General features: G+C 48.0%; 1 long non-coding RNA gene across 1 annotated transcript in view; it reads left to right on the top strand.

Moving 5' to 3' along the window:
* Positions 1-11,111, top strand: part of LOC149912557 (uncharacterized) — a 28,304-nt gene extending 17,193 nt beyond the window's left edge. Inside the window, exon 5 of the long non-coding RNA XR_016461467.1 lies at positions 11,070-11,111. This is a non-coding gene — a long non-coding RNA (uncharacterized LOC149912557). The remainder of the gene's footprint in view (positions 1-11,069) is intronic.
* Positions 11,112-16,307: the final 5,196 nt, after the last annotated feature.

Below are 16,307 nucleotides of genomic sequence, written 5' to 3'. Positions count from 1 at the left end.
TGGACACTGTACTGCAGCTGGGGCCTCACAAGAGCAGAGCAGGGGGGGACGATCACCTCCCTGTCCCTGCTGACCACCCCTCTGCTGATGGAGATAATGTGATCCTATGAGCTCCGCCAGCCAGCAGTTCTCAGCACTCACTGTCCCCCCGTCTCTCCCACACTGTCTCAGCTTACCTACAAGGTGCTGCACAGGACGGTGTGAAGACAAAGGGACGCAGTCGGTGCACAAGTGCAACAAGCGAGCTGCTCAGTCAGAGCTCCAGCGCTCCAATGAAGGGACGCAGCACGCACTGCTCCTCCCCTCATTCTAGCCCTTATGACATCACTGAGGGCCACCAGGCTGCTCCACCACGACGGACAGGGTGGGGAGGCAAGACCAGTCACAAGGGCAGAAGATTCCAACAGCCCAGCCCAACGTTCTGGAATCAGGGGCTGCTTGGAATTCTACCCCAGCCAAATCCTGGAGAAGCTGGCACGGGGTCGTCATGACCAAAGCGCAGGACCTGGCGCTTGCTCTTGTTGAGCCTCGCACAACTGGCCTCAGTGCATCCCTCTGGAGGGCCTTCCTGCCCTCAGCCAGATGGACGCTTCCTCCCAGCAGCGTACCTTGCAGTGCTGGGCCCATGTCAAATCCACACTAGAGTGGCTTTTGTTACATTCAAGGGCATGTTGCAGCACCCATCTATTTCACCTGGAAGGAAATAAAGCAGGAGATGGGAGAAACACAGAACTACTGCCAGACTGCTTTATCCCTTTCTCAGCCCAACTTCCCTTGCCTCATCCCCTACCCCAACTCCTGGATGATGCTCACAGGCTGACAGTTGGATCTCAAGTCCATAGGACTCCTTTCACAGGGCTCCATCAAAAAGGCTGTCACACTTGTTCCGTACACTCACACTGACCCAGCAGTGGTATCACAGTCACTTAACACACACACAACAACCAAACCCCGAGCATGCACATCCCTTCCTGCGTGACTGCAGCCCACAGCTCCCCTTCACACCTCCGTGGATCTCTGGTGTTTTACACGGATGCAGCCTCGCTGCAGCTCCGTGGCTGTCACACAAGGCCTGCAGGACCTCTTTCTCTGCAAACCCCGTCTGCAGGCATTGGTTCACGAGATTCACCTCCTGCCCTCCTGAGCAAAAACAAGCACTAAGAACAAGAGCAAAGCACGCTGGACTCGACCTGGCTGGATCCCCAACCCTCAGTCCTGTCAGACGGACCCTGGTGTGGAGACTCATCCCCAAAGCCTGGCTGGACATCAGCACAGGCATCCTTCTTCAAACGCCCCATCCAAGCAGCAAGGGATCAAAGCGTTGGCACAGCTGAAACAGAAATGCTGTGTGAGTTTCCTGTTAGCACTGAGCAGGAACAAATCTACCGCTGAGCAGCAGGATGTGAGACAAGCAGCAGAAGACACCCAACCTGCAGAACCAGCTCGTTTGGGGTCGGTCCAGATGTTTGTCTGCTCCCTTCCCTGGCCCAGGCCAAGCTTGTGAGCTGCTCCTCCTTTGTGCAGGGGGAAATGGGGCAGATGCCATGTGGTGGCTATGCACAGCATGCCTTGGACTTGCTTTTCCTCTCTCCATCTGCCATTAGCAAACAGCATCTCCAGCCTCCAGAGATCACTGAGTCCAACCCCTGCACAACAGTGAAAAAAAAGATATGATAAGGGGTACTTAAAGCACAGCATCTGTAATCAGATCAGACTCCTGCACTGTGAAGACTTCCATGAGTATTCCTGCAGAGTGCATCACTTAGTCTCTCTTTAGCCTTGTGTTCATGGTTTTCCTGTAAGAGCTTGTCTAAACACTGCCTGTAATCGTGGTTATGCTAGAAGCATTTGGATTTCTTGATCCTCAGTGTGATTCCAATAACAAATGCAGATGTTTTTTTGTTAGGGACAGCTTTCAATTTCTCAACTGAAATTTCAATATTGCATTAGGTGTTGACAACCACGGGGCTGCAGTACAGAGAATTACAGGAAGATTAATTTCTCCATCTCCATGCTCCTAGACATTTATGGTTACAGTGATGTAGTTATATACAAAGTTGCAAGATACCAAAGCTAGAATAACCTCTTGGTGCAGCAGGATGTCTGGAGCCCAAGTGCAGAGTCTCAGTGTTGCAAAGCCTTGAAGAGGTGCACCGTATGTGCTGGGGCTGATGACACAGACACTGGAGCAAGGCCAGTGTGATGTTAGAAACTTGACCAGCAGCTGATCTGTTGTCAGCCATTTCTGGACACAAACGGGATCTGGTCGACTTAGGACATGACCTTTGGGCTGGAGAGCAACTCCCCGAGGAATCACACAGCCACTGCAGACCGTTGGCAAGAACCCCATACCAAAACAGCTCATCTGCAATCAGTTTTTAATCTGTGCAGCAGTGATTGGAACAGGCGCACGCTCTCTGGAATTGCAGGAATGTTCACAAGTGGAATGTACATCACCTGTGTGCTCCAGCTCTTCTGTGTGCATGCTAGGAGCAGTGATCCCCCTGCACCCAGGGCTGCAATAAAGTCCTGTGGGCTTTCTGACCTGCCAACCAGCAGCCCAGGCTGCCCAGAGCCACATCCAGCCTGGCCTTGGATGCCTGCAGGGATGGGGCATCCACAGCCTCCCTGGGCAACCTGTTCCAGTGCCTCACCACCCTCTGGCTGAAAAACTTCCTCCTCACATCCAACCTAAACCTCAACACCCCCCGTCTCAGTTTAAAGCCATTCCCCACTTGTCCCATCACTGTCCACCATCCAAAACAAAACACCTCGGCTGTTCAACACTGAAAGAGCAAAATAACCCACAGCTCTTACTTCCACTGTATGCATTTAATTCCAAACTTAAGGTCACAGGTTAATTACTCAGGTGATCCTTCCTGACAGAAGAACTACTCGTAGCGATGTGTAGGAGTAAGGAACAGTTTGAAAAGGTCATGGACATATCAGAACTTGCAGCATTTATCTTAATAGATGCCTACATTGCAAAGCATTTTGTAAAACACACGTTACAAGTACTGTGCATTGGATTACACTATATCAAACTCTAAGTAACAATACAGGTTGCTTTTAAATCTACACTTACATGTTTTCTTCTAACTCCTTGATAACATTCCTTACTACCTTCAGTTTTACAGCCAAAGCAGTGTTTGAGCTGGTAATGTACTCTTGAACAGCACTGTTGCCTTTAACATTTGTATGTTTAGATCTGAAAAGAGAATTTGGTCATTATTTCATGATGAGAGAATCTTATATGACAGAACAGAATTACAAAAATCTGACAGTACTGTAAAATGCCAGTCTAAGAATGTGGCTTTGATTTTTCTTTTTCTTCTTTTTTTTTTTTTTTTTTTTTTTTTTTTTAATGGTGAGTGTACCATTAATTCAAGACAAGAATTTTGTTTGTAAGTCGATCTCTATAACTGTTCTTGGCATCATTCTGTAGGATGAACTAGATACATGGAATTTGGCACTGGCTCCCCAGGGCAGTGGTTTGGCACTGAGCTGACAAAGGCCAAAGAGCATTTGCACAATGCTCTCAGACACAGGGCTTGACCCATAGGAGGTCCGGTGTGGAACCAGGAGGTGGAATACATGATCCTCGAGGTCCCTTCCAAATAAAGATATTCCATGATCCTCTAATACTTATATTCCCAAGTCCTGTACACAGTGCTCAGGTGCTTAATTGAAAGGTTCCATGAAACAGTGAGGTATCTATGTCCCTTTACCACCCAGTTATTCAATTTGCCACGTGGATCTTTTATCCAGTCACATTAAAAAACCCCTCAAAGTATTTCCTTCAGTCTTCCATTCTGATAGAGCTTTCTGGAGCAAATAAAGAGTTGCAACTCAGAATGTCCACACCTCCCTTCCTGCACCCTGCATACTTTTTTAATTGTACTGTGATTACGTACCATTCTATTGTCACCCTCATTCTGTCATTATCTAGGCAGTTTACTGACATTAAATTTTCCAGCAACAGATGCCCACAAGTGCAGCCAGCCTGGACTTATTTCCAATCCTTACCTTTGTCCTGATGTCCTTGTAGGAGGTGGGACGTTTCTCCATCTCAGCAGCAGAGGGCAGGAGGGGTCCAAGGTGAGGGCACGCTCTCCTCTATTTTTCTGGCACTCAAAGACAAAGGGAACAAGAAAACCAGATGTGTTTCCCTGCCCATGGCAAACACCAGCCTTTCCATCCTTACAGTCCTTCCTGCCATCAGCAGAGACATTTTGCTTTCTTGTGCCACTTCATCCCTTTAGCATCTGGCATTCTAACAAAAAAGTACTTACAAGGAATTTTAATATTTTCATATTAAATGTCAGAATTAGAACCATTATGTTTACCAAATATTTAAAACGTTCAACCCAGTGAGAAGTGAATTGATGTGGTATTTAGCATTCAGATAAGAACTTGTAAAGGAAGTAAAAAGTGCTGCTTTCATAAACTATGGTCTCATTGTCAAGCCTTGCACTTTCTCAGCAGATTATTACAGAATGTTCATTCAAGCAGGAATTCAGAGATGCGTCTGAATTGATAACAACAACGAATAATTAAGAAAGCTTGACTGCAGTCTGCTTGAGGATTCCAGTCTGAAGTGTGTTCCACCTGATGACAACTGGGAATGTATTTCTCTCACCATTAGAAGCATTGCACCTCTGGCTAAACACATAGCTAATCACCACTGAAAACCTAGGTGCAATTTCTGCAGTGCACAGACCAACTACGTGTTGATTAACATTCAGAGAGATTGTGCAGGTGTCCTTTTAGGAACTGGCCTACAGTATGCTAAGAGGGATGGATGTGGGGACATTAGGATAACGTGCCCTCTGCCTTTTAAGACAGCCCCAGCAGAGCAGGTCAGCAGGCTGAAGAGCTGCGTGGGTCACCAGGGCTCAGAGACTTCACTCGGCCATCTGAAAGTTGAGGGACTTCAGCCCAAGCTGCCCTTTTCCATGCAGGCAAGGAGGCCAAGAGAAGGTGGATCGGCACGGTTCTGGTGCAGACAGGGGCTGCAGTGTGAGCAGGCCTACACAGACAAGGCTGTGCCCACACAGAGTGACAGCAGCTTTCGCTGTGAGCAGATTCCCAGGGGGCCTGAGCCATGGCAGTTCTTGATGGCAGCATGTTCCAATCAGCCCTGGAAGTCTTCTCTGGACGTCTGTCGCATTCTGGAATCCACACTGAGGACGCAGTCGCTGTGTCAGAGCAGCTGGCAGAGTCACGGGGAACCGTGACGTAGTTGGCCCAGGGAGCAACAACAAGGCCTGCACTGCTCAGCCAGCCCAGGCCAAAGGGGAGCACGAGAGAGAGCAGAGGAGAGAGGGGGGGAAAGAGGGCCAGGAAGGAAAGGCCTGTGCCTGAATGGACGTGTAGCAGCAGCTGCTGACAGCAAACTCGGTGATGGCAGGGGCACAGCAGAGCAGTGCAATGCTGGCAGCTTCCTGTGTCTTTCACACAGGCACTGCAGACATGGCCAGCACTGGGAGATCAGCAGAACTGCTGCACACCTCTGCCAGCCCAGGCCAGAGGAGTGCAGAACAGTGAGCTGCTGCTGAGGGGAGAGAGGATGGCCTGAGAGCTGACCTGAGAGGCAGGGCTGGCTGTGTGACAGCAGCCTCTGTGTCCTCCTCCTGTGTCTGTGAGGGCCAGAGGGCCAGAAGAGAACATGCCCAGACAACGAAGCCCTGCTGTCCTCTGCTGCTCAGCTGGAGAGATGTTCCGCCTTCCTGAAGGACGCTGATCCAAAGGGAAGGAATCAAAGGAAGTCCAGGCTGGCTGTCCTTGTGGGCATCAGCTGCTGGCAGCTGCCTCTGTGCTGCCATGGGCAGGGCACAGCACACACAGTGTTTGCAGTTCCCTGTGTGACACTGGCCCTGGTGACCTGACAGCCATAGGGAGACAAGAGAAAGAGCTGCCTCCCTCTGCCAGATGAGGCAAAGGTGAGAATCCCAGAATCACAGCATGGCCCGGGTTGGAAAGGAGCTCAAGGTTCATGAATCTCCAACCCTTGGCTCTCCAAGGGTGCACAGGGGGCTTTGTTCTCCCTGTGGTGCAGCTTCAGTGCCAACTCACAGCTGAGCTGGTTGGCACACTGTGACAGCCTGCCGCTCTGAAGCTCTTGGGGCAGTGCTCAGTTCTTTCTGAAGTACTCTGGAAATGCTGCTTCTCCTTCACCAAGTCTGTTTCCAGACAGACGTCTTTTTCTCCTCTGTACACACAAACAGTATCTTGTAACTCCCTGGCACAGTGCTCAGAAGTGATACTTCTGGAAGCACGTCAGAGAAAAGTGGCCTTGTCCCAGTGGACTTTCAGAGCAGATGAGAACAAGTCTTGGTTGACGGCTTTCCTCTGCTTCTGGAACTGCACAGGCAGGTTGTGTGTTGTCATACTTTATGCCAGAGTGCCAAACTGAAGCAGTTTCTGCAACTTCTTTTTTTCATACCTGTCACTCTTTGCTATTTCTGAGACCTTAACTTAGTCATTTTTAATGCGCTCTCATCTAAACTACTGTGTCCTCCAGTGTCAGTGTTGTATGAATCAGGACTGTGGGATTTCATCAGTGAAAGGATTCTGCTCTAATGACTGTCATTCTAAAGCTGATATTGTTTCTACCGCATCAGGCTTGCATGAAGCATCTTTGATCAACAGAGAAATCAGAAAAATTGCTTTTCCTATTGCAGTTTCCTTTTAACTAGTGATGAAAGCTGTCAGTTTATTTTTGGCACCAGAAATCCTGGGATGCAACCAGGTTAGATAAGAAGTGACACTGAGTCAACAGTAAGGGAACACAGATGAGATAGCATCACACAGCTCTGGAAAAGATGTTCCAGCTCTGTGTCTACCTACACCTTCAGGAGATGAAAAGTACTGGCTTACTGAGGTGTCCTGGGTTGCAGGTTCTGTTAATCTCCATTTCTGGAAGAGCTGCTTGCAATAAATACCTTGTAAGGTGAATGAGCTTGATAGAAGTAGGGTGTGAAAGAGATGGATTTGCTGTTTCCCTGAAGGTGCAGGAGTATTGCTGTGCCTACAGTTAGTAAACAAGGCAGAAATCACTGTGTTCCTCAGAATGAAAAGGAATAAAAATCTTTTTGGGAGTGACAGCACGCCTGAATGAAGCATAAATCTAAACATTTAAAATAAGGGCTAGTGTCAAAGGGACTTGCAGTATTTCTCGAGAAGAAATATTTGATGCTTCTTTGTGAAAGTCATCATAACAAAAGTGTACTGATGTCTTTGCTGAGGATTTCCTTGGTTCCAGCCTGAAGGTGTGCGCAGGCATGAGCAGGCAGTGCTGAGCTGCAGGTGAGTGCCTGTGTCCCACAGCAGGAAACCCGTGGATGTCTTCAGGGGGTTGAAATGGGCAGAGCTGTGAAACCTGCAGGCTTTCACTGAAATTGTCCCCTGCTTTATTTTGTAATCTTAGTTTCACCGATGCTTTCCAATATGATTTTCGTATGAATGCAGATACATGGGATAGGATTTAAAGTTTTTATGGTGCTGCTGTATAGTTTTCTGTGGTCATCATAAGCCAATAAAAAAAATAAATGGTAATCAGGCAATCTATTAACAACCTGTGGCACGTGTAAAACAATGAAATTCCTTGCAGGAAGACAATATTGCCATATAATAATGTGGCTATCCAAAACTGTTAATTATAATTGATGAGCTGGAGATAAACCTGAAATGCAGGACTTTGATCTTAGCCAAGAATAATAAAACTTATTATCGTTCTTAAATTGGCAGCTGCTATCAAAAGCCTGTGTCTTATTTCCCTTTTAGTAACACTGGCTAAATCAGAGAAACTGATAAAAGAATTCCATGATTGCAGCTTAGGGATTCTTTCCCACTTGACAAGAAGTAATCTATGTCCAAAAATGTCTGTAAATACTTTTTCTATATTCTTTGGCCAGATGTATTGATATTTGAGATGAATGGCAAAAACATTTTGCGTACATAGATAAGCAATGCAAATTTCCTGGGTTGTTTTAGAGAAAAAAGCTCCGGTTATCTGATCGTTTCCATGCAGAAATAAGATTTACAGTAAAATTCTCCTTATTATTATTCATGCATGAATAAGTTCAAAAAAGAGACATGGGGGATGTTGTTTCAATTCCGTCTGATTGTAGGAAGGACTGTCAGGATGGAAAGGCTAGTGTCTGCCATGGGCAAAGAAAAACTTCTGGTTTTCATGTTCCCTTTGTCTATGAGTACAAGAGGCCATGAAGAGAGTGTGCCCTAAACTTGGACCCTTTTTGACCATTGCAGCAGAGATGGAGAAGTGTTCAACCTTCTAGAAGGACATCAGGACAAAGATATGTAATGAAAATAAGTCCAGGCTGGCAGTCCTTGTGGGCATCAGCTGCTGGCATCTGCATTGCTGCTGCCATGAGCTTGGCACAGCAGGTAAAAGATTGCTTTTCCTTGTGTGACACAGGAGCTCTTGACTTGAAAGCTAGAGGGATGCAATAGAAAGAGCTGCAACCTCAGCCAGACATGGCAAAGGTGAGTGGGATGTTGTTTCAATAGTGCTGAAGTCAGGAAGACTGTAAGGATGGAAAGGCTGGTGTTTGCCATGGGCTGGGAAACACATCTGGTTTTCATTTTATCTTTGTGTGCCAGAAAAAGAGCAGAGTGTTCCTGCTTGTTCTAACTCTCCTGCCCTCTGCTGATCAGAGGGAGAAATGTTCCAGCTTCTAGAAGGACATCAGGACAAAGATATGTAATGAAAATAAGTCCAGACTGGCTGTCCTTGTGGGCATCAGCTGCTGGAAACTGCATTGCTTATGCCATGAGCATGGCAAAGCAGGTAAAAGATTGCTTTTCCTTGTGTGATACAGGAGCTCTTGACTTGAAAGCTAGAGGGATGCAATAGAAAGAGCTGCAACCTCAGCCAGACATGGCAAAGGTGAGTGGGATGTTGTTTCCATTGCTGCTGATTTCAAGAAGGACTGTAAGGATGGAAAGGCTGGTGTTTGCCATGGGCAGGGAAACACATCTGGTTTTCATTTTCTCTTTGTGTGCCAGAAAAAGAGCAGAGTGTGCCCTCACCTTGGACCCATCCTGCCCTCTTCTGCTGAGATGGAGAAATGTCCCAGCTACTAGAAGGACATTAGGACAAAGATATGTAATGAAAATAAGTCCAGGCTGGCTGTCCTTGTGGCCATCCGCTGCTGGCATCTGCATTGCTGCTGCCATGAGCATGGCAAAGCAGGTAAAAGATTGCTTTTCCTTGTGTGACACAGGAGCTCTTGACTTGAAAGCTAGAGGGATGCAATAGAAAGAGCTGCAACCTCTGCCAGACATGGCAAAGGTGAGTGGGATGTTGTTTCAATTAGTGCTGATGTCAGGAGGACTGTAAGGATGGAAAGGCTGGTGTTTGCCATGGGCTGGGAAACACATCTGGTTTTCATTTTCTCTTTCTCCTTTTGTGCCAGATAAACAGGGGAGAGCGTGCCCTCACCTTGGACCCCTCCTGCCCTTTGCTGCTCAGAGGGAGAAATGTTCCAGCTTCTAGAAGGACTTCAGGACAAAGATATGTAATGAAAATAAGTCCAGGCTGGCTGTCCTTGTGGCCATCCGCTGCTGGCATCTGCATTGCTGCTGCCATAGGCATGGCAAAGCAGGTAAAAGATTGCTTTTCCTTGTGTGACACAGGAGCTCTTGACTTGAAAGCTAGAGGGATGCAATAGAAAGAGCTGCAACCTCTGCCAGACATGGCAAAGGTGAGTGGGATGTTGTTTCAATTAGTGCTGATTTCAGGAGGACTGTAAGGATGGAAAGGCTGGTGTTTGCCATGGGCAGGGAAACACATCTGGTTTTCATTTTCTCTTTGTGTGCCAGAAAAAGAGGAGAGTTTGCCTGCAACTTCTAACTCTCCTGCCCTCTGCTGATCAGAGGGAGAAATGTTCCAGCTTGTAGAAGGACATCAGGACAAAGATATGTAATGTAAATAAGTCCAGGCTGGCTGTCCTTGTGGGCATCAGCTGCTGCCATCTGCATTGCTGCTGCCATGAGCATGGCAAAGCAGGTAAAACATTGCTTTTCCTTGTGTGACACAGGAGCTCTTGACTTGAAAGCTAGAGGGATGCAATAGAAAGAGCTGCAACCTCTGCCAGACATGGCAAAGGTGAGTGGGATGTTGTTTCCATTGCTGCTGATTTCAGGAAGGACTGTAAGGATGGAAAGGCTGGTGCTTGCCATGGGCTGGGAAACACATCTTGTTTTCATTTTCTCTTTGTGTTCCAGAAAAAGAGCAGAGTTTGCCCTCAACTTGGACCCATCCTGCCCTCTGCTGCTCAGAGGGAGAAATGTTCCAGCTTCTAGAAGGACATCAGGACAAATATATGTAATGAAAATAAGTCCAGGCTGGCTGTCCTTGTGGGCATCAGCTGCTGGCATCTGCATTGCTGCTGCCATGAGCATGGCACAGCAGGTAAAAGATTGCTTTTCCTTGTGTGACACAGGAGCTCTTGACTTGAAAGCTAGAGGGATGCAATAGAAAGAGCTGCAACCTCTGCCAGACATGGCAAAGGTGAGTTGGATGTTGTTTCAGTTGCTGCTGATGTCAGGAAGGACTGTAAGGATGGAAAGGCTGGTGTTTGCCATGGGCAGGGAAACACATCTGGTTTTCATTTTCTCTTTCTCTTTGAGTGCCAGATAAACAGGGGAGAGTGTGCACTCACCTTGTAACTCCCCTGCCTTCTTCTGCTGAGATGGTGAAATGTCCCAGCTTCTAGAAGCACATCAGGACAAAGGTATGTAATGAAAATAAGTCCAGGCTGGCTGTCCTTGTGGGCATCAGCTGCTGGCATCTGCATTGCTGCTGACATGAGCATGGCACAGCAGGTAACAGATTGCTTCTCCTAGTGTGACACAGGAGCTCTTGACTTGACAGCTAGAGGGATGCAATAGACAGAGCTGCAACCTCTGCCAGACATGGCAAAGGTGAGTGGGATGTTGTTTCAATTAGTGCTGATGTCAGGAAGGACTGTAAGGATGGAAAGGCTGGTGTTTGCCATGGGCAGGGAAACACATCTGGTTTTCATTTTCTCTTTCTCTTTGAGTGCCAGATAAACAGGGGAGAGTGTGCCCTCACCTTGCAACTCTCCTGCCCTTTGCTGCTCAGAGGGAGAAATGTTCCAGCTTCTAGAAGGACTTCAGGACAAAGATATGTAATGAAAATAAGTCCAGGCTGGCTGTCCTTGTGGCCATCCGCTGCTGGCATCTGCATTGCTGCTGCCATAGGCATGGCACAGCAGGTAAAAGATTGCTTTTCCTTGTGTGTCACAGGAGCTCTTGACTTGAAAGCTAGAGGGATGCAATAGACAGAGCTGCAACCTCTGCCAGACATGGAAAGGTGAGTGGGATGTTGTTTCAATTAGTGCTGATGTCAGGAAGGACTGTAAGGATGGAAAGGCTGGTGTTCGCCATGGGCAGGGAAACACATCTGGTTTTCATTTTCTCTTTCTCTTTGAGTGCCAGATAAACAGGGGAGAGTGTGCCCTCACCTTGCAACTCTCCTGCCCTCTGCTGCTGAGAGGGAGAAATGTCCCAGCTTCTAGAAGGACATCTGGACAAAGGTATGTAATGAAAATAAGTCCAGGCTGGCAGTCCTTGTGGGCATCAGCTGCTGGCATCTGCATTGCTGCTGCCATGAGCATGGCACAGCAGGTAACAGATTGCTTCTCCTAGTGTGACACAGGTGCTCTTGACTTGACAGCTAAAGGGATGCAATAGACAGAGCTGCAACCTCTGCCAGACATGGCAAAGGTGAGTGGGATGTTGTTTCCATTGCTGCTGATGTCAGGAAGGACTGTAAGGATGGAAAGGCTGGTGTTTGCCATGGGCAGGGAAACACATCTGGTTTTCATTTTCTCTTTCTCTTTGAGTGCCAGATAAACAGGGGAGAGTGTGCCCTCACCTTGTAACTCCCCTGCCCTCTTCTGCTGAGAGGGAGAAATGTCCCAGCTTCTAGAAGGACATCAGGTCAAAGATATGTAATGAAAATAAGTCCAGGCTGGCTGTCCTTGTGGGCATCAGCTGCTGGCATCTGCATTTCTGCTGCCATGAGCATGGCACAGCAGGTAAGGGATTGCTTTTCCTTGTGGGACAACTGTTAAGCCATTCTGATTCACCCTTTTCATCCACAGCATACAGATTTTTCCCACACTGCTGTTTCTGTCCAGCAATGTGCATATGTGCAGTGGTACAGAGGTTGGTGGCCCTGCCTGTGGCAGGGAGTTGGAGATTCCTGATCCTTGAGGTCCCTTCCAACCCGGGCCATTCTGTGTGTGTGTGTGTGACTGGCTAAACACCAATTGTTGCTAGCTCAGCAGGTATACTGCTAATTATTGAACGTCTGACAGCTGCTTATCAACACTTGGCCACTATTTCTGGACAGCTGCTCATCCCTGAAGAGAGAGAAGTTTGGAAGGAGGACAGAGGGGAGTCTCTTGATGCCTGCCTGTTGCATCCCAACCTGCCCACAGAGTGAGTCAGTTCGGCCTTGTGTGGAGGCCCTGGCTTCTTTGGAGTCTGTTTTTCTTTTGCTGAGCTTCTCCTATCCAAACAGAATGGCCTTACAACATGCTTTCTGGTCCTTAATACTATACCCATGCAATTTGTAACTATTACAGTTCTGTAAGTGAGAATTGATCACATGATTGAACAACTGTATTTCTAAAACATGTTATGAAATAGCTTCTTTTTACTAATACTAATAAAGTCTTTCTACTTTTTCAAACTGTTTCTAAGGGCAAATTACAAAACACATGGTGCTGTACTGCTTCAGAGCAATCCCACATTTGATAGCCAGTGCAGAAACAACATTCCATCCTACAGCATTAGGTAGTTCAGAGGTACCAGACATGTATCTGGATGTGGCTGTTGTGCGTAACTGGGGCTGAGGGATCAGAAATGACAGCTCCACTCTTGGAGACCACAGAACTAAAATGGAAAGATAAAATAGTTGCAGGGCAATTGTTCTCTGTGCCTGAAGCAGGGACCGATTTATGGGGGAGAGATTTAACAGTTAAATGAGGATTACAGCTGCAAGTCTGTTAAACACATATCAGGGGTCAATGAATGTGTTAACAGCTGGTGATGAGAAGAAATGAATCCAAAGGTGTGGGCAGGGGAAGGAAATCGGGGTGGACTCACAATTTTCTTTTACAAAGAACTGCCCAAGGAGGGAGTGGAGCTGTGAAACAGCAACAATATCCCATAGCCTTAGAAGGGAGAGTGGGTCTAAAAGCTGTAACACAGACACTGGTTAAGGATGTCTTCTGGAACCTTGTCTGTTGCCTTATAACACCCCAGTCCTGTCGGCATGGAAGGCAGACGGCACGTATCGGCTGGTGCAAGATGTAAGGAAATGACTGAACCCGTTCTCAAAAGACAGCCTGTGGTTCCTAACCCCTATACCCTAATGAGTCAGATCCCACACGGGCAGCAGTGGTTTGGTGTGAGAGACCTCAAAGATGCTTTCTGGACAGCCTTTGGACTCAGAGAGAAGTGGCTGCGTTTGTATGAGGACACATTGTAATCCTATCGTGATTCGTGATGATACTGTAGATACTGGAACTCGTGCTAATCCTTGTCTTGGCAGCATTTGAAGCAAGCAACTGGTGCTGCTGTCACCTGCAGATGCTTCAGAGCTCTTCAGCATGGACTTCCTTCCTCCCATCAGCAGCTGCTCCTGCACTGACCTTCATTCACACTGGGATACCATCTGCTTCCAGCAGGAGCTGACCTGCGAGACAGAGAAAGGAAACGTGGGATGAGCACAAATGCAGAAGCACAAGGCTGTGTCACCACCACGTCTTGCAGCCTTGGGAAGTCAGCTGCAACTGCAGCCTTGGTCAGAATTCTTTTGCTTTGGGGAACGGATGGACTCGGAATGGAAGGACACGAGAAAAATGACATCTGTTTGAGCTCAGCAGACTTGAGAGGTGGGCCTGGGTGAACCTCATGAGGTTCAGCACAGCCAAGTGCAAGGTTTGGCATTTGGGCCGGAGGAATCCCAGGCATTCTTTTGTCATCGTGGTGGTTTCCAATAGACCCCAACAATGAGACATCAGGTCGCCGTGTGGGCTCCTGGGTGACACTGCCATTTCCCAGCCATTGCAGCCTAGGGGCAAATAAAGTAAAATACTTCAGAAAGATCTCACACTGATTGCATATTTTACTGTTCTTTTACACAAAACAGAAGGGGAGGGCAGCAGATGCATGCAGCTGCATCAACACCCAGGCTGCTAAAGGAATGGAAAGACAGAAACATCAAATATCAATGCCTTATTCTAATGCAAGGAGGGAAGCTTTTTTCAATGTTACTTTTTATCACTTAAAATAAGCAGTTGGCACTCTTAAAGGAAAATCCTAGGCCCCAGGTTCTGACAGTGTGGCAATCTGGCATGGACTCAGCTGTGAATGATCCAAACAGTCTGTTCCAGATTTTAACATCCCTTCTATGCATTCACAAGTTTTCTCTCTTGACTTCCCCTTACAGCCGTTAGATGCCAGCAAAACATCCCACAAACACTCCTTAACTCTGTGCACACAGGCACCCATCCAACCAGAGCCATCAGTCATTCCCAGCCATGCGCTCTTCCTCCAATCATGGTCAGCATCACACGGCCGTCACGCAGCTCACTTGACTCAGTTTTTCTCTTCTTTCTGGAGGTGTCCTTGCTTCTCAGCCTTACCTTCTCGTGATGTTTATCTCGCTCTGCAGCTCCTGCTCTGAATAGGCTTTCTTGGATTCCCGCATGACAGGCACAAAATGCAGCCACAGCCCCTGCCACCAAGGTCAGCTCTTCAGCACACATTACCTGAGGAGCACTTGGCAACTCATGCAACCTGAGCAGTGCCAGGAAGACTGTTTCACTTCTGCTTCTCCTGGCTCAGAAATTCATTTTCCTACCTAGAAAATGGAAAAAGAAAAGAAAGAAAAAGAATCCTGACATAAAGCAGACACAATTGATACTATGGAATTCTGGAAGGCAAGGGATTTGCCTTCTATGATGAGAAGTTGAGTGCAAAGAACTAAGAAGAGCCATGAGCAGGTTGTGAACTTGTGGGTAAAATTAGGAAGTGCAGCAGTGCAGGGCTTCTGGAGGTGAGGGTCTGCTACAGCCGCCTGGAAAGAGAGCCTGTTGGTGGGAGCTGCTTACTGCAGCCAGCAGAAGCATCGCACTCACTGACTCTCATGCTGATGGGGGATTCCAGTCAGTCTGGGAAATCAGCATGGCTGGCTGCAAGCAATCTGACAGACTCCTGGAGTGCAGTGAGAATCACTCTGTGGTGCAGGCATTGGGCACAGCAAGCAGAAGGGAAGCATTGCTGGACATGGTGCACACCAGGGGTTACGACAGGAGGCGGTCAGGGCTGCAGTGACCATGCCCTCCTTGAGTTGGTGATCTCAAGGAATGCGGGCCTGGCAGGAAGCAAAGGCAGGAGCCTGAACTTCAGGAGAGCCAGCTGCAGGCTGTTCCAGGAATTCTTGGACGAGATGCTCTGGACAACTCTTTGTAGGGGCAAAGGGATGGAAAAGAGCTGGTCACTTTCTCAGAAAAAAACTTGCTCAGAGCTGAAGAGCTCTCCATCCCTGCCACATGAAATCAAGCAGAGGAGGCAGAAAACCTGTTTACTTTTTCTTGGGAGGGTGGGAAGGAGCTTTCGGTTAGGGGCACATCCTGTGCCAGAGCATCCCGATGGGACGCGTGGGATCAGCAGGTCTGTCAGAGAAGCGGGTGAGGTTGCAGGAGAGGAAGGGGAGGAGGTGCCAGCACGGTTCTGCACGATGCTCTGCCACACTGGGCAGCTTGATCATGGCTCAGCAGTGGGATCCGATGTGGAGAAGGGGAGACGGAAATCAAGGATGGGAGGGAACCATCAGACACAGTCGGTGAGTGTCTGTGAAGTCTTGCAGACCCAGAGATTCCCAGGTTGTTTCTGCTTTCGTAGCATTTGTGTGCTGCAGGGTGAGCAAAAGGTTCTGCTGCTTGATTCTTCTGCAGGAGCCGCCTAAAAGGGAAATGGCCACTGAGCTGCAGACCAAGCAGTACTGCCTGACGTTGGCCAGGGGGAGCTTCTCCTTCCGCAGTGTGCTGATGACAGGTCTGGAGATGATCTGCAGGGCCAGTTCGTAGCTGGGAGCCAGGAAAGGACATGATGGGAGGAGGGAGGTGTTAAGCAACATCCAAGGCATCAAAATGCATCAGAAAGCCCTGAAAAGCATCACAAAGCCACAGCCAGGAAGCTTGGGAGTATCATGAGCAGCATCCAGGATGCGAGAGATTATT

This window comes from Phasianus colchicus, chromosome Z (genome assembly GCF_987193195.1).
Source record: "Phasianus colchicus chromosome Z, bPhaCol1.hap1.1, whole genome shotgun sequence".
In the NCBI taxonomy this organism is placed as follows: Eukaryota; Metazoa; Chordata; class Aves; order Galliformes; family Phasianidae; genus Phasianus; species Phasianus colchicus.
The sequence above is the reverse complement of the archived record's forward strand: the minus strand, read 5'-3'. Positions and strand labels throughout refer to the sequence as shown.